This window comes from Phacochoerus africanus, chromosome 6 (assembly GCF_016906955.1).
Source record: "Phacochoerus africanus isolate WHEZ1 chromosome 6, ROS_Pafr_v1, whole genome shotgun sequence".
NCBI classification, from domain to species: Eukaryota; Metazoa; Chordata; class Mammalia; order Artiodactyla; family Suidae; genus Phacochoerus; species Phacochoerus africanus.
In genome coordinates this window covers 102886251-102896754 of record NC_062549.1, presented here as the reverse complement: position 1 = coordinate 102896754, position 10504 = coordinate 102886251, and positions in this window count along the sequence as shown.

Below are 10504 nucleotides of genomic sequence, written 5' to 3'. Positions count from 1 at the left end.
AAAAAACACATAAAACCATTGAAGGGAAAGTTATGAAAAACCTCAAGACTGTGGTTACTTTGGATAAAGGGAAAGAGGTATACAGAGCTTTACAAATATTTCTGTAAGATTTTCTTCTTAAAACAAAGAAAGGGATCTGAAAGAAATCTATCAAATGCCAACACTGATTAAGTCTAGAGTAGGAGACAGTTTGGGGGGGGGGGAGGCGCTAGGGTTGTGGGATGGAAATCCTATAAAATTGGATTGTGATGATCATTGTACAAGTATAAATGTAATAAATTCATTGAGTAATAAAAAAAGAAAAAATAAATAAATGTAGAGTTGGAAATTAAAAAAAAAAAAAGATGAGATTAGAGAAGGACTCAACCAGAGTTGCTGCCTCAGAGGATGGGGTGGGTGGATCATGACCCAAGGAATGAGGGTTTCCTGTAGAAGATGGAAAAGGTAATCAGCCTCCTGAAAGGAATGCAGCCTGCCTACACCTTATTTTTAGCTAAGACCCATGTTGGACTTCTCATCTGCAGAACTGCTAGATAACAAATTTGTTTTCCTTGAAGCCACAAAATTTGTGGTAATTTGTTATAGCAGCAACAGAAAACAAATAAATATCTTATTAACAGCTTTCATTTTGGACCATTCTGAGCATCTTGTGTTTCTTGTTCACAATATTTAGCTAGTTTCCTAATGTCAATTTCATAATTTTTATCTTTAAGTAGTTATGTAATTCTATCCACATTTCTTGTGATTCTTAATCTACTTGAATTATTTCTGCCATAGTAGTTTGTCCTCTTTTTCTAACTTCTTTTTATTTCTTCTTTTCTGCTTTCTGTTGTTTAATCACTTTTTATTCCTTTTCCTTTTTCTTGAGGTTTAAAATTAGAAAATTTTATATTATTTTGGTGGGAACCCTACATTAAAAAAATAAACTACTTTTAGTGAAATATATACACACATACAGAAAAGTACATGTGTCATGATTATACAACTAAATGAATTACCATAAAATGAATATAGCCATGTAATAGTCAAGCAACTATCATCTAAAAATAGAACATCCCTGGGAGTTCCTGTTGTGGCTAAGCAATAACAAACCCAAACTAGTATCCATGAGGATGGGGGTTTGATCCCTGGCCCCGTGCAGTGGGTTAAAGATCCAGCATTGCCGTGAGCTGTGGTGTAAGCCAGAAGCTATAGCTCCAATTCGACCCCAGCCTGGAAACCTCCATGTGCTATGGTGCAGCCCTAAAAAGACAAAAAAAAGAAAGAAAGAAAGAAAGAAAGAAAGAAAGAAAGAAAGAAAGAAAGAAAGAAAGAAAGAAAGAAAGAAAGAGGAAGGAAGGAAGGAAGGAAGGAAGGAAGGAAGGAAGGAAGGAAGGAAGGAAGGAAGGAAGGAGGAAGGAAGAAAGAAAGAAAGAAAGAAAGAAAGAAAGAAAGAAAGAAAGAAAGAAAGAAAGAAAGAAAGAAAGGAAGGAAGGAAGGAAGGAAGAATAGAATAGTCCTTGTACCTCAGAAGCCCCCTGGGCAACTCTTTGAGGCACCACCCCTTCTTTCTTCCTCAAAGGTAACCACTTGTCAATTCACACAAACCAATAAATTAGTTTTAACACTTAAAAAAATGAGTTAACAGAATATACATTCTTTCTTGAGAGGTTATGTTGCTGTGAAATGCTGTATTTCATTCATTTCCACTGCCCTATGGTGTCATACATGCATCCAAAGAGATGCATAAGAATGTTTATAGCAATATTATTCACAATAGCCCCAAACTGGAAACAACCTAAATGTCTAGCAACAATAAAGTGTATACATAGATCTTGGTACATTCATGCCTTTACATTTTTAACATGCATAATTAAAGTTAACCACTATCTTTATGTGTATTTCTGAACAATAGAAGGACTCATGTTGTTAAGGCCTAGTATTTTAGTTCTCTTTTTTCCCCATTTTCTTTTTAGGGCCACACCTGGGGCATATAGAAATTCCTAGGTTAGGGGTGGAATCAGAGCTGCAGCTGCCAGCCTATGCCACAGCCACATCAACACCAGATCTGAGCTGCATCTGTGACCTATGCTGCACTGGGCCACAATGCCAGATCCTTAACCTACTTGAGCGAGGCCAGGGATTGAACCTGCCTCCTCACGGATACTAGTGGGGTTCTTAACCCACTAAGCCACAACGGGAACTCCCCCAGAATTTTAGTTCTTAATTGATTTAAACCTAATCCCCATTGGTCACGATAATTTTTAAAACATATCAAATATTTAGATTTAACAGCATGTTTACCATTTTTTTGTTTACTTTTACATCTTGTTTTTTATACTCCTTTCCACATTAAATTTTCATTTTGTTAATGTATATCCTTTTATAATTCTCGTATCACAGATCTGGGAGTAGTAGCTTCAGTCTTTTTATGTCTGAAAATGTCATTTACGTGCTCATTCTTTAAGGATGTTTTAGTTGCTTATAGAATTCTTGGTGGGTTTATTTTTCCTCAGTCCCTTTAAGATATTAATTCCACTTTAAAATTGCATCTGGTGTCACTGAGGAGAATTCTTCTGTCATTCTACTACCATTTCTTTGTAAGTAACCTGTTGTCTCTGATAGATTTCGAAAGTTTTAATGCTCTACACCTAGATAGGTGTGGATGTATCTTTATTTGTCCTGCTCAAAACTCAGTGTGCTTCTTCAGTCTATGGAATCACATCTTTATTCAATTCTGAAACATCACATCCATTGTCTTTCCCAAAGTTTCCTCTTTATTCTTTCTCTTGTTTCCTTCTGGAATTTGAATAAATAAAATTTCAAGTATTCCAGTCTCTTCATTTCTCCTTTCTATTTTCTATCCCATTATTCTTTCCCTGCTGATTTTCTGTGTGATGCTTGGATTTTCTTTCTAAAGCATCAATTTTATCTTTAGCTATATCAAGGTGTTATTTAAGCCCTGCATTCAGCATTTCATATCAATGACTATATTTCCCATTTGCAAAATTCTATTTACTTATTTATCAAAATAACTCTTTCTTTTTAAAATAATGCTTTTACTTTACGTTGCATTCATTCCTTTAAATCTGGGATCACTTCAGATATGTTATAGTTTCCTTCAGCTTGTCATATCATCTCTAGTTTTTGGTGTGCAGATTTCCCCTTTTACGGTAAGTGTCTGCTGTGTCTCCTGAATGCTAGTTTATTTAATCTTAAGATTTGCATTGTACTTGAACATCATCTTCAGGGACGAAATGCTTCCTACTAGAGTTCAGTGTGTCTGATGATGTGGGAATGCTCCTATAAACTGTTCTGCAGGAGCTCTACGATTTCCCTGGACTCACTCCAGTTTTCAAGTTAATTTCTCATTTTTGAGTAACTTTAGCCATATGGTTCCATGAACCTCATAGGCACATACTGTACAAGCCTGGGTTTCCAGTTCTCATATATTTCCTACTCATGGTTCCAAATGGATTCTAAATTTCCCTGCTGCCCATTCCCGCTCTGGGCCAGACTCCTGAACTCTCTTCCTGTGTGCATTTCTTTGTGACTTTCTCTGAGCCCTCCAGCATCTGGTCCACTTCTTTAAGAAAAATCAAGAAATTCTCTCATCCTTTCTGGCACTGGGAATTTTCATTTCTTGACTCTGCATTTAATTGTCCCTGCTGTATTTGGGGAGTGGGGAATTTGATGAGTTTGATATGGGAGAATTTTTCATATTTCCTCAGTCTGCCTGACTGATAAAAATCACTTAATATCTCTGGATATTACATTCTTCAAAGGTTAAATAGAATGGATTATACCTCTTTCCTAGAATTCTTGTTTATTAAATGTAATCAGATATTCAAAAATTCTTTTTTTTTTCACATCGTAAAGCATCATACGAATATGTTATGAGAATAAATTAGCTTGCTAGAAATCCAGGCTCTTTGGACAGTTACTTTCAGTAATACAGCCATAAAAGTATGTGATTATTTGTCCTGAACGTAGCAGTCTAGCATTCAAATGACTTTATCAGTGTTGGGGAAAGAAAAGGATGGCCTGGTGAAGGTATGCTTAAGGATGTGCGACGAGAGAGGATCCTTTCACAAAATGTTGACATGACTAGGATTATTACTGCAGTGACAGCCAAAATAGAAAAGGAGTGTTTGTTAATTGTATTTGAGAAAAAGTTCAGTAATTCTGTTACAGTAATTATCATCTCATATTTGTAGGAAACTTTCATTTGATCAAGTAAATGTCAAGGTGCTGCACATTTTATAAATTTCTTCTGATCTCATTTTCAGATGATATTTAAAGTTTTGGCCTACTTCTGATGGAAGTAATGTAAATACCTTTAACATCAAAGTACATCAAAGTACGACAAAAACAGAGGTCCAGACGGCTCAATGACTTGTCTAAGGGACTGCCCTTATAAAGAAAGGGCAAAGCTGCAAGGTATTCTGTGCCTCTTTTCTCACCTGGTACCTTTTCCAATGTAAACCTATACTGCTTCTGCCCTTATCTATCTGTGCTGTTTCTTATACAAACCAAGGCTGGGATTTAAAAATCAGTTTCTGGGAAATAATTACATTAATGCCTGTACTTCTATTTTTGACCTTGCTAGAACCATTCTTTCTTATTATTTTTCTTATTTTTAAAAATGATCTTTTTTGTCATTGCAATTAGTCTCTTCTTCTTTTTTCTTTTTTCTTTTTCTTTCTTTTTTTTTTTTTTTTTTTTTGGCTTTTTAGGGCTGAAGATGTGGCATATGGAAGTTCCCAGGCTAGGGGTTGAATCAGAGCTACAGCTGCTGGCCTACACCACAGCCACAGCAATGCTGGATCCGAGCTGCGTCTTCAACCTACACCACAGGTCACAGCAGCACCAGATCTTTAACCCACTGAGTGGGGCCAGGGATCGAACCTGCATCCTCGTGGATACTAGTTGGGTTTATTTCTGCTGAGCTACAACGGGAACTCCTAGTCTCTCTTTTTCAATACACAATGTTGAACATGGAATTACCCATTTTACTCACCCTCGCTGTCTTTTGATTAACAGTCAATGCACACAATCGGTCAATGGCTATTGTTTACTCCCCAGAACATTTTCTCACACCATGTACAAAAATAAACTTAAAATGGATTAAAAACCTAAATGTAAGACCAACAACCATAAAACTCCTAAAAGAAAACATAGGCAGAACACTCTTTAACATAAATCATAGCCATATTTTTTGGGGGATCTGTCTCATAAGGCAAAGGAAACAAAGGCAAAAATAGATAAATAGGACCTAATTAAACTTAAAAGCTTTTGCTTGGTAAATGAAACCATCAACAAAATGAAAAGACCACATACTGAATAGGAGAAAATATTTGCAAATAATATGACTGAGAAGGGGTTGGTATCCCAAATATATAAATAGTTCCTACAACTCAATATAAAAAAAACCCCACAAACAACCTGATTAAAAAATGGGAATAAAATCTGAATAGACATTTTTCCAAAGAAGATATATATATATATATAGATGGCCAACACGCACATGAAAAGATGCTCAACATCATTAATTATCAGAGAAATTCAAATCAAAACCACAAAGAGATATCACCTCATACTTGTCAGAATGCCTGTCATCAAAAAGACCACAAATAATAAATGTTGGTGAGGACGTGGATAAAAAGGAACTCTTGTACAATGCTGGTGGGTATGTAAATTGGTGTGGCCACTGTGAAAAACTTTATGGAGGTGCCACAGAAAGCTAAAAATAGAACTACATATGATCCAGCAACTCCACTCCTGGATATATATCCCCCAAAAAATGAAAAAACACTAATTTGAAAAGATATGTGCACTTCAATGTTCATAGCAGCCTTATTTATAATAGCCAAGATATGGAAGCATCCTACGTGTTCATCAACAGATGAATGGATAAAGACGATGTGATATGTACACACACACCACAGAATGTTACTTCATAAAAAAGAACGAAGTGTTGCCATTTGCAATGACATGAATGAACCTGGAAGGCATTATGCTTAGTGAAATAAGATAACGACAAATACTGTATGCTATCACTTATGTAACATTTAAAAAAATAAAACAAACCAATGAATATAACAAAACAGAAGCAGACTCACAGATATAGAGAACAAGTCATTTCCAATGATGGGAAGGATGGGAGGAAGAGCAAGATAGGGGTAGGAGTAAAAGTACAAACTTCTAAGTATAAAATAAATAAGCTACAAAGATATATTGTACGGCACAGGGAATATATCCAATTTTTTATAATAACTTTAAATGAGGTATAATCTGTAAAAAAAAAACTGAATCATTAAGTTGGACAGCTGAAACTAATATAATATCGTAAATCAACTATTCTTCAATTAGAAAAAGTCATGGCCACCAGAGGCTTTAAGATATGTTCGCAGCCTCTTAACTTTGAAGTATTCTGGAGAGCTACCGCAGACTCTTTATTTACTATCAAAATGCACTGCCTATGGAGTTCCTACCATGGTGCAGTGGGTTAAGCATCCAACTACACTGGCTCGAGTCACTGCGGAAGTGCAGGTTCAATCCCTGGCTCAGCACAGTGAATTAAAGAATGTGGTGTTACTGCAGCTGCTGCGGGGCTTGGATCCAGTCCCTGGTCTGGAAACTTCCATATGCTGCAAGTGCAGCCTTAAAAAGAAATGCACTACCCATGATCATGAGCCAAACTCTAGTACTGTATTCACATTCTGGCTCTGCAATTTATTGGCTGCGTGACCTTGAGCAGGTTGCTTTCTGTGCCCTAGTTTTCTCCTCTCTACAATGGAGATAATAGTAATACCTGTGTATAAAATTGCTGCAGAATTATTTAGAATTTGTAAAGCACTAGAGTGATGCTTCGCATGCATGTGTGTGTTAAATAAAGTGGATGAAAGCTCCGTCTTTCTAGACTGTAGGCACCAAAATCTGTTAAAGTCAAGGGTTGGGTTTGGTGATCCCTAAGGTCCTCTTCAGGTACGATGTGCTTCAGTCTTTTGCTCAACATCATAACTGGTCTGAATTAGTGTCTAGATTGACATACTTCTTCAGGGATGAACATAACAGCATCTATGGTTAAGATGCTTCAACTATCCAGTTTTCCTTGGAGTCTGATGAATCTAATTTTCAATTGTGTGTGTAAATACTAGCTGTTGGGCAGAATTTACTTTTTTTTTTTCAAAGAGAAGTCTGGATATCATGCAGACACAGTCTTTGATTCAAAGAATTGTGTGTTGAAGTACCAAGATGTTTTTCTACTATTACTGTTAATGATGTATTATTTACATATTTATTTATTTTTAATTTTTTTTTATGGCCACACTCAATGGCATATATAAGTTCCGGGGCCAGGGACTGAATCCAAGCCCTGTAGCAGCTGAGGCAACGCCAGATCCTTTAACCTGCTGTGCCAGGCCAGGGCAGAACCCACACCCCCATAGTGACCCAAGCCACTACAGTCAGATTCTTTTTTTTTTTTTTTGTCTTTTTGCTATTTCTTGGGCCGCTCCTGCGGCATATGGAGGTTCCCAGGCTAGGGGTCGAATCGGAGCTATACCCACCCGGCTACGCCAGAGCCACAGCAACGCGGGATCCGAGCCGCGTCTGCAACCTACACCACAGCTCACGGCAACGCCGGATCGTTACCCCACGGAGCAAGGGCAGGGACCGAACCCACAACCTCATGGTTCCTAGTCGGATTCGTTAACCACTGCACCACGACGGGAACTCCCTTTGTTTTTTTTTTTTTTTACAGTCAGATTCTTAACCACTGTGCCATAGCAAAAACTCCCCAACAATTTTTTTAAGAGAGTATATATGTTATGGTCTTTGAGATTATTTAGGTAATATGGCATTCCATTAGTTGGAGAGAGGTTAAAAGATTACTTCTCCCAGTATGAGATAACATGGACATAGACTGCTAGAGTCTAGAGTGAATCTAAGGGATCATCTAGTCTAATCATCTCATTTTACAGCTCAGGAAGTAAAAGCCCAGAAGGAGAGTAGCTTACCTGGTCACCTTGCTAGTTGGCCAACTTGGGTCTAGAACTCTTGTCTTCTGACTGATACAATGGTGCTCTAACTGCTTGCCAGAGTTCATAATAATGACTTTGAAACACCATATGATTCCAAATTACCTGAAAATTTAAAAAAATAAATTAAAATTTCAATACAGTTTTGGAATTAAGACTATTTGAGTGTATTGAAATTTCCTTGAAAATCACTGATTCATATGTTGTGTAATGCAATTTCTTTTAACCGCTACATCTGATTAATTGGAATTTTGCTCTCTAACTCCAGAAAAGAGGACATTCAAGGTAAATTTTTTGATTTTTGGAAGTAATGTTTAGTGCTAATGTTAACAGATAAGAGATGTTGGTCTTAGGTTTTATTGATTTTGATAAACTATCTCAGAATCTTCACCATCATCATCAGTTGCATTTCTTGAGTATACAAAGTACACAAGGAATATACAAAGTAGCTTAAAGCTTTATATTACAGGGTAATATAAGGTCTGTTCTTTAGATGGAGGTGTAAATGCAAAGATGAAAACAGAGAATTATCATTGTCACTTTGTTTTAAATTTAGGTGAATTCATAGGATACCAAGCTTAGAGAAAAGCCCATCCTTCTTTCTTCTGTCAGGTTCACAGAAAATGCTGAGAAAAGAAACTTGGGGGAGATAATTATGTATTATAATTAAAGGTAGAAATATTCTGGTAGAAGTAAAGTGTGAGATTATTCAGCTCTGTAGAGCAATAGTTTCAATAGGGAAATGAGAAAAAAAGGCTAGACGATAAGAATCTTTCCTACAGGGAAAGAAACAGCAAACAAGCAACAAGAGACTTGGAATTGCAGAATATATCTGGGGTATATCTGGAGAGAAAAATCTGATGCTAATGAATGTCCAAATCCTCAAGATGTATGATCTTCTCTTTTCTCTTTGATGATTTATAGAGTCTAAAGTCTCTGTCTTTAGTCTACTCGAGTATCCAGATTGGAATTTCTTTTCTTCTGTTCCACAAGAATCTCTGGTGTGCTAATTATCTCTCATTTTCTTTAGTGTTTGGTGGATAAGCCAAATAGAAGAACATTATCATCCTAGATATTAACCTTGTTTAAATGCTATGAAATGCATTAAACCTTTGTTTAAATGCTATGAATATAATGCACTTTTATACTGATCACCATGAAAACACATTTCTCTCTGTTTTTTCCTTTCATTTGTATCTTCATTGTCAAAACTTTTAAGAATGAAGACATTCGCAGGCTAAACTGACTATTCTCTAGGAGAAACTGCTGCAAGCTGCATCTAAAAAGCTTTTTTTTTTTTTTTTTTTTTTTTTCCCAGAAGAGAAATAAGCTTCAATGCTCAGTGTTTACCTTGTACAATTTTTTTTTCCAGGTTCTAGACTTTGGAGTCAGTGGAAATCCACATAACTAGGTTGTGCCTGTGTGCTGTTTAAAGATTCTACAGGACACCAGGAAGCATCAACCATCACAACTGGTCCTCACTTTCCAAAGCCTGATTGCCCATGAATCAGAGTTTCCCCTTTTCCAGGTTGAAAGAGTAAACAATATCTGTCTGTCCCTACTCCCAGCTGGTCTGGCAGTCATCTGACTTGTCAGAGGGCCATAATTTATTGGTGGAGGCTCTGTTGGGATGCTCCAGGAAGGTTTTCCAACCACTGGCACACACTTTTCAGATGCTGCCTCTGGAGAGCCTGGTGGCAAGACTGGTGGTGTCTGTACTCTAAAGCTATGTCTGGAGCTCTGAAAGTACAGAGGCAGCTCAGAGATTATGCCAGGAGTCCTTTTGCAAAGGTAACCCTGGGCACTGTCATTCCAGCCAGAAATACCTATCTCCAAACTGCAATTGTTGGCAAAGGGGAAGACAAAAACAAACACAGCACTGGCAACATATTTGCATCAAGCATCTGGGTGAGGAGTTCCTGTCGTGGCGCAGTGGTTAATGAATCCGACTAGGAATGATGAGGTTGTGGGTTCAGTCCCTGGCCTTGTTCAGTGGGTTGAGGATCTGGCATTGCCATGAGCTGTGGTGTAGGTTGCAGACAGGGCTCGGATCCCACATTGTTGTGGCTCTGGTGTAGGCCGGTGGCTACAGCTCCAATTAGACCCCTAGCCTGGGAACCTCCATATGCCATGGGAGTAGCCCTAGAAAAGGCAAAAAGACAAAAAAAAAAAAAGCATCTGGGTGAGAAGACGAAATGAAGAAGAAATGCTTCTGTCTGAATTATGAGTCTATCACCATCAGCATCATAATCTGCAGATTCCCTTGTACCACCCAGTCTCAAACACCTCCCTTCACCTATAGGACTAGGGATGGATAAATGGATGAATGGATAGATAGATAGGTAGAGTTAAAGACAGATTTCTGTTGATGATAGAATGTGTTGCCATTTACCAGTTGTGTGCTTGGGCCAAGTTATGTAAGGTTTCTTTTAGTTTTCTCTTTTGTAAAATAGGAATAGTAATAGTTTATGCTTTACAGTATT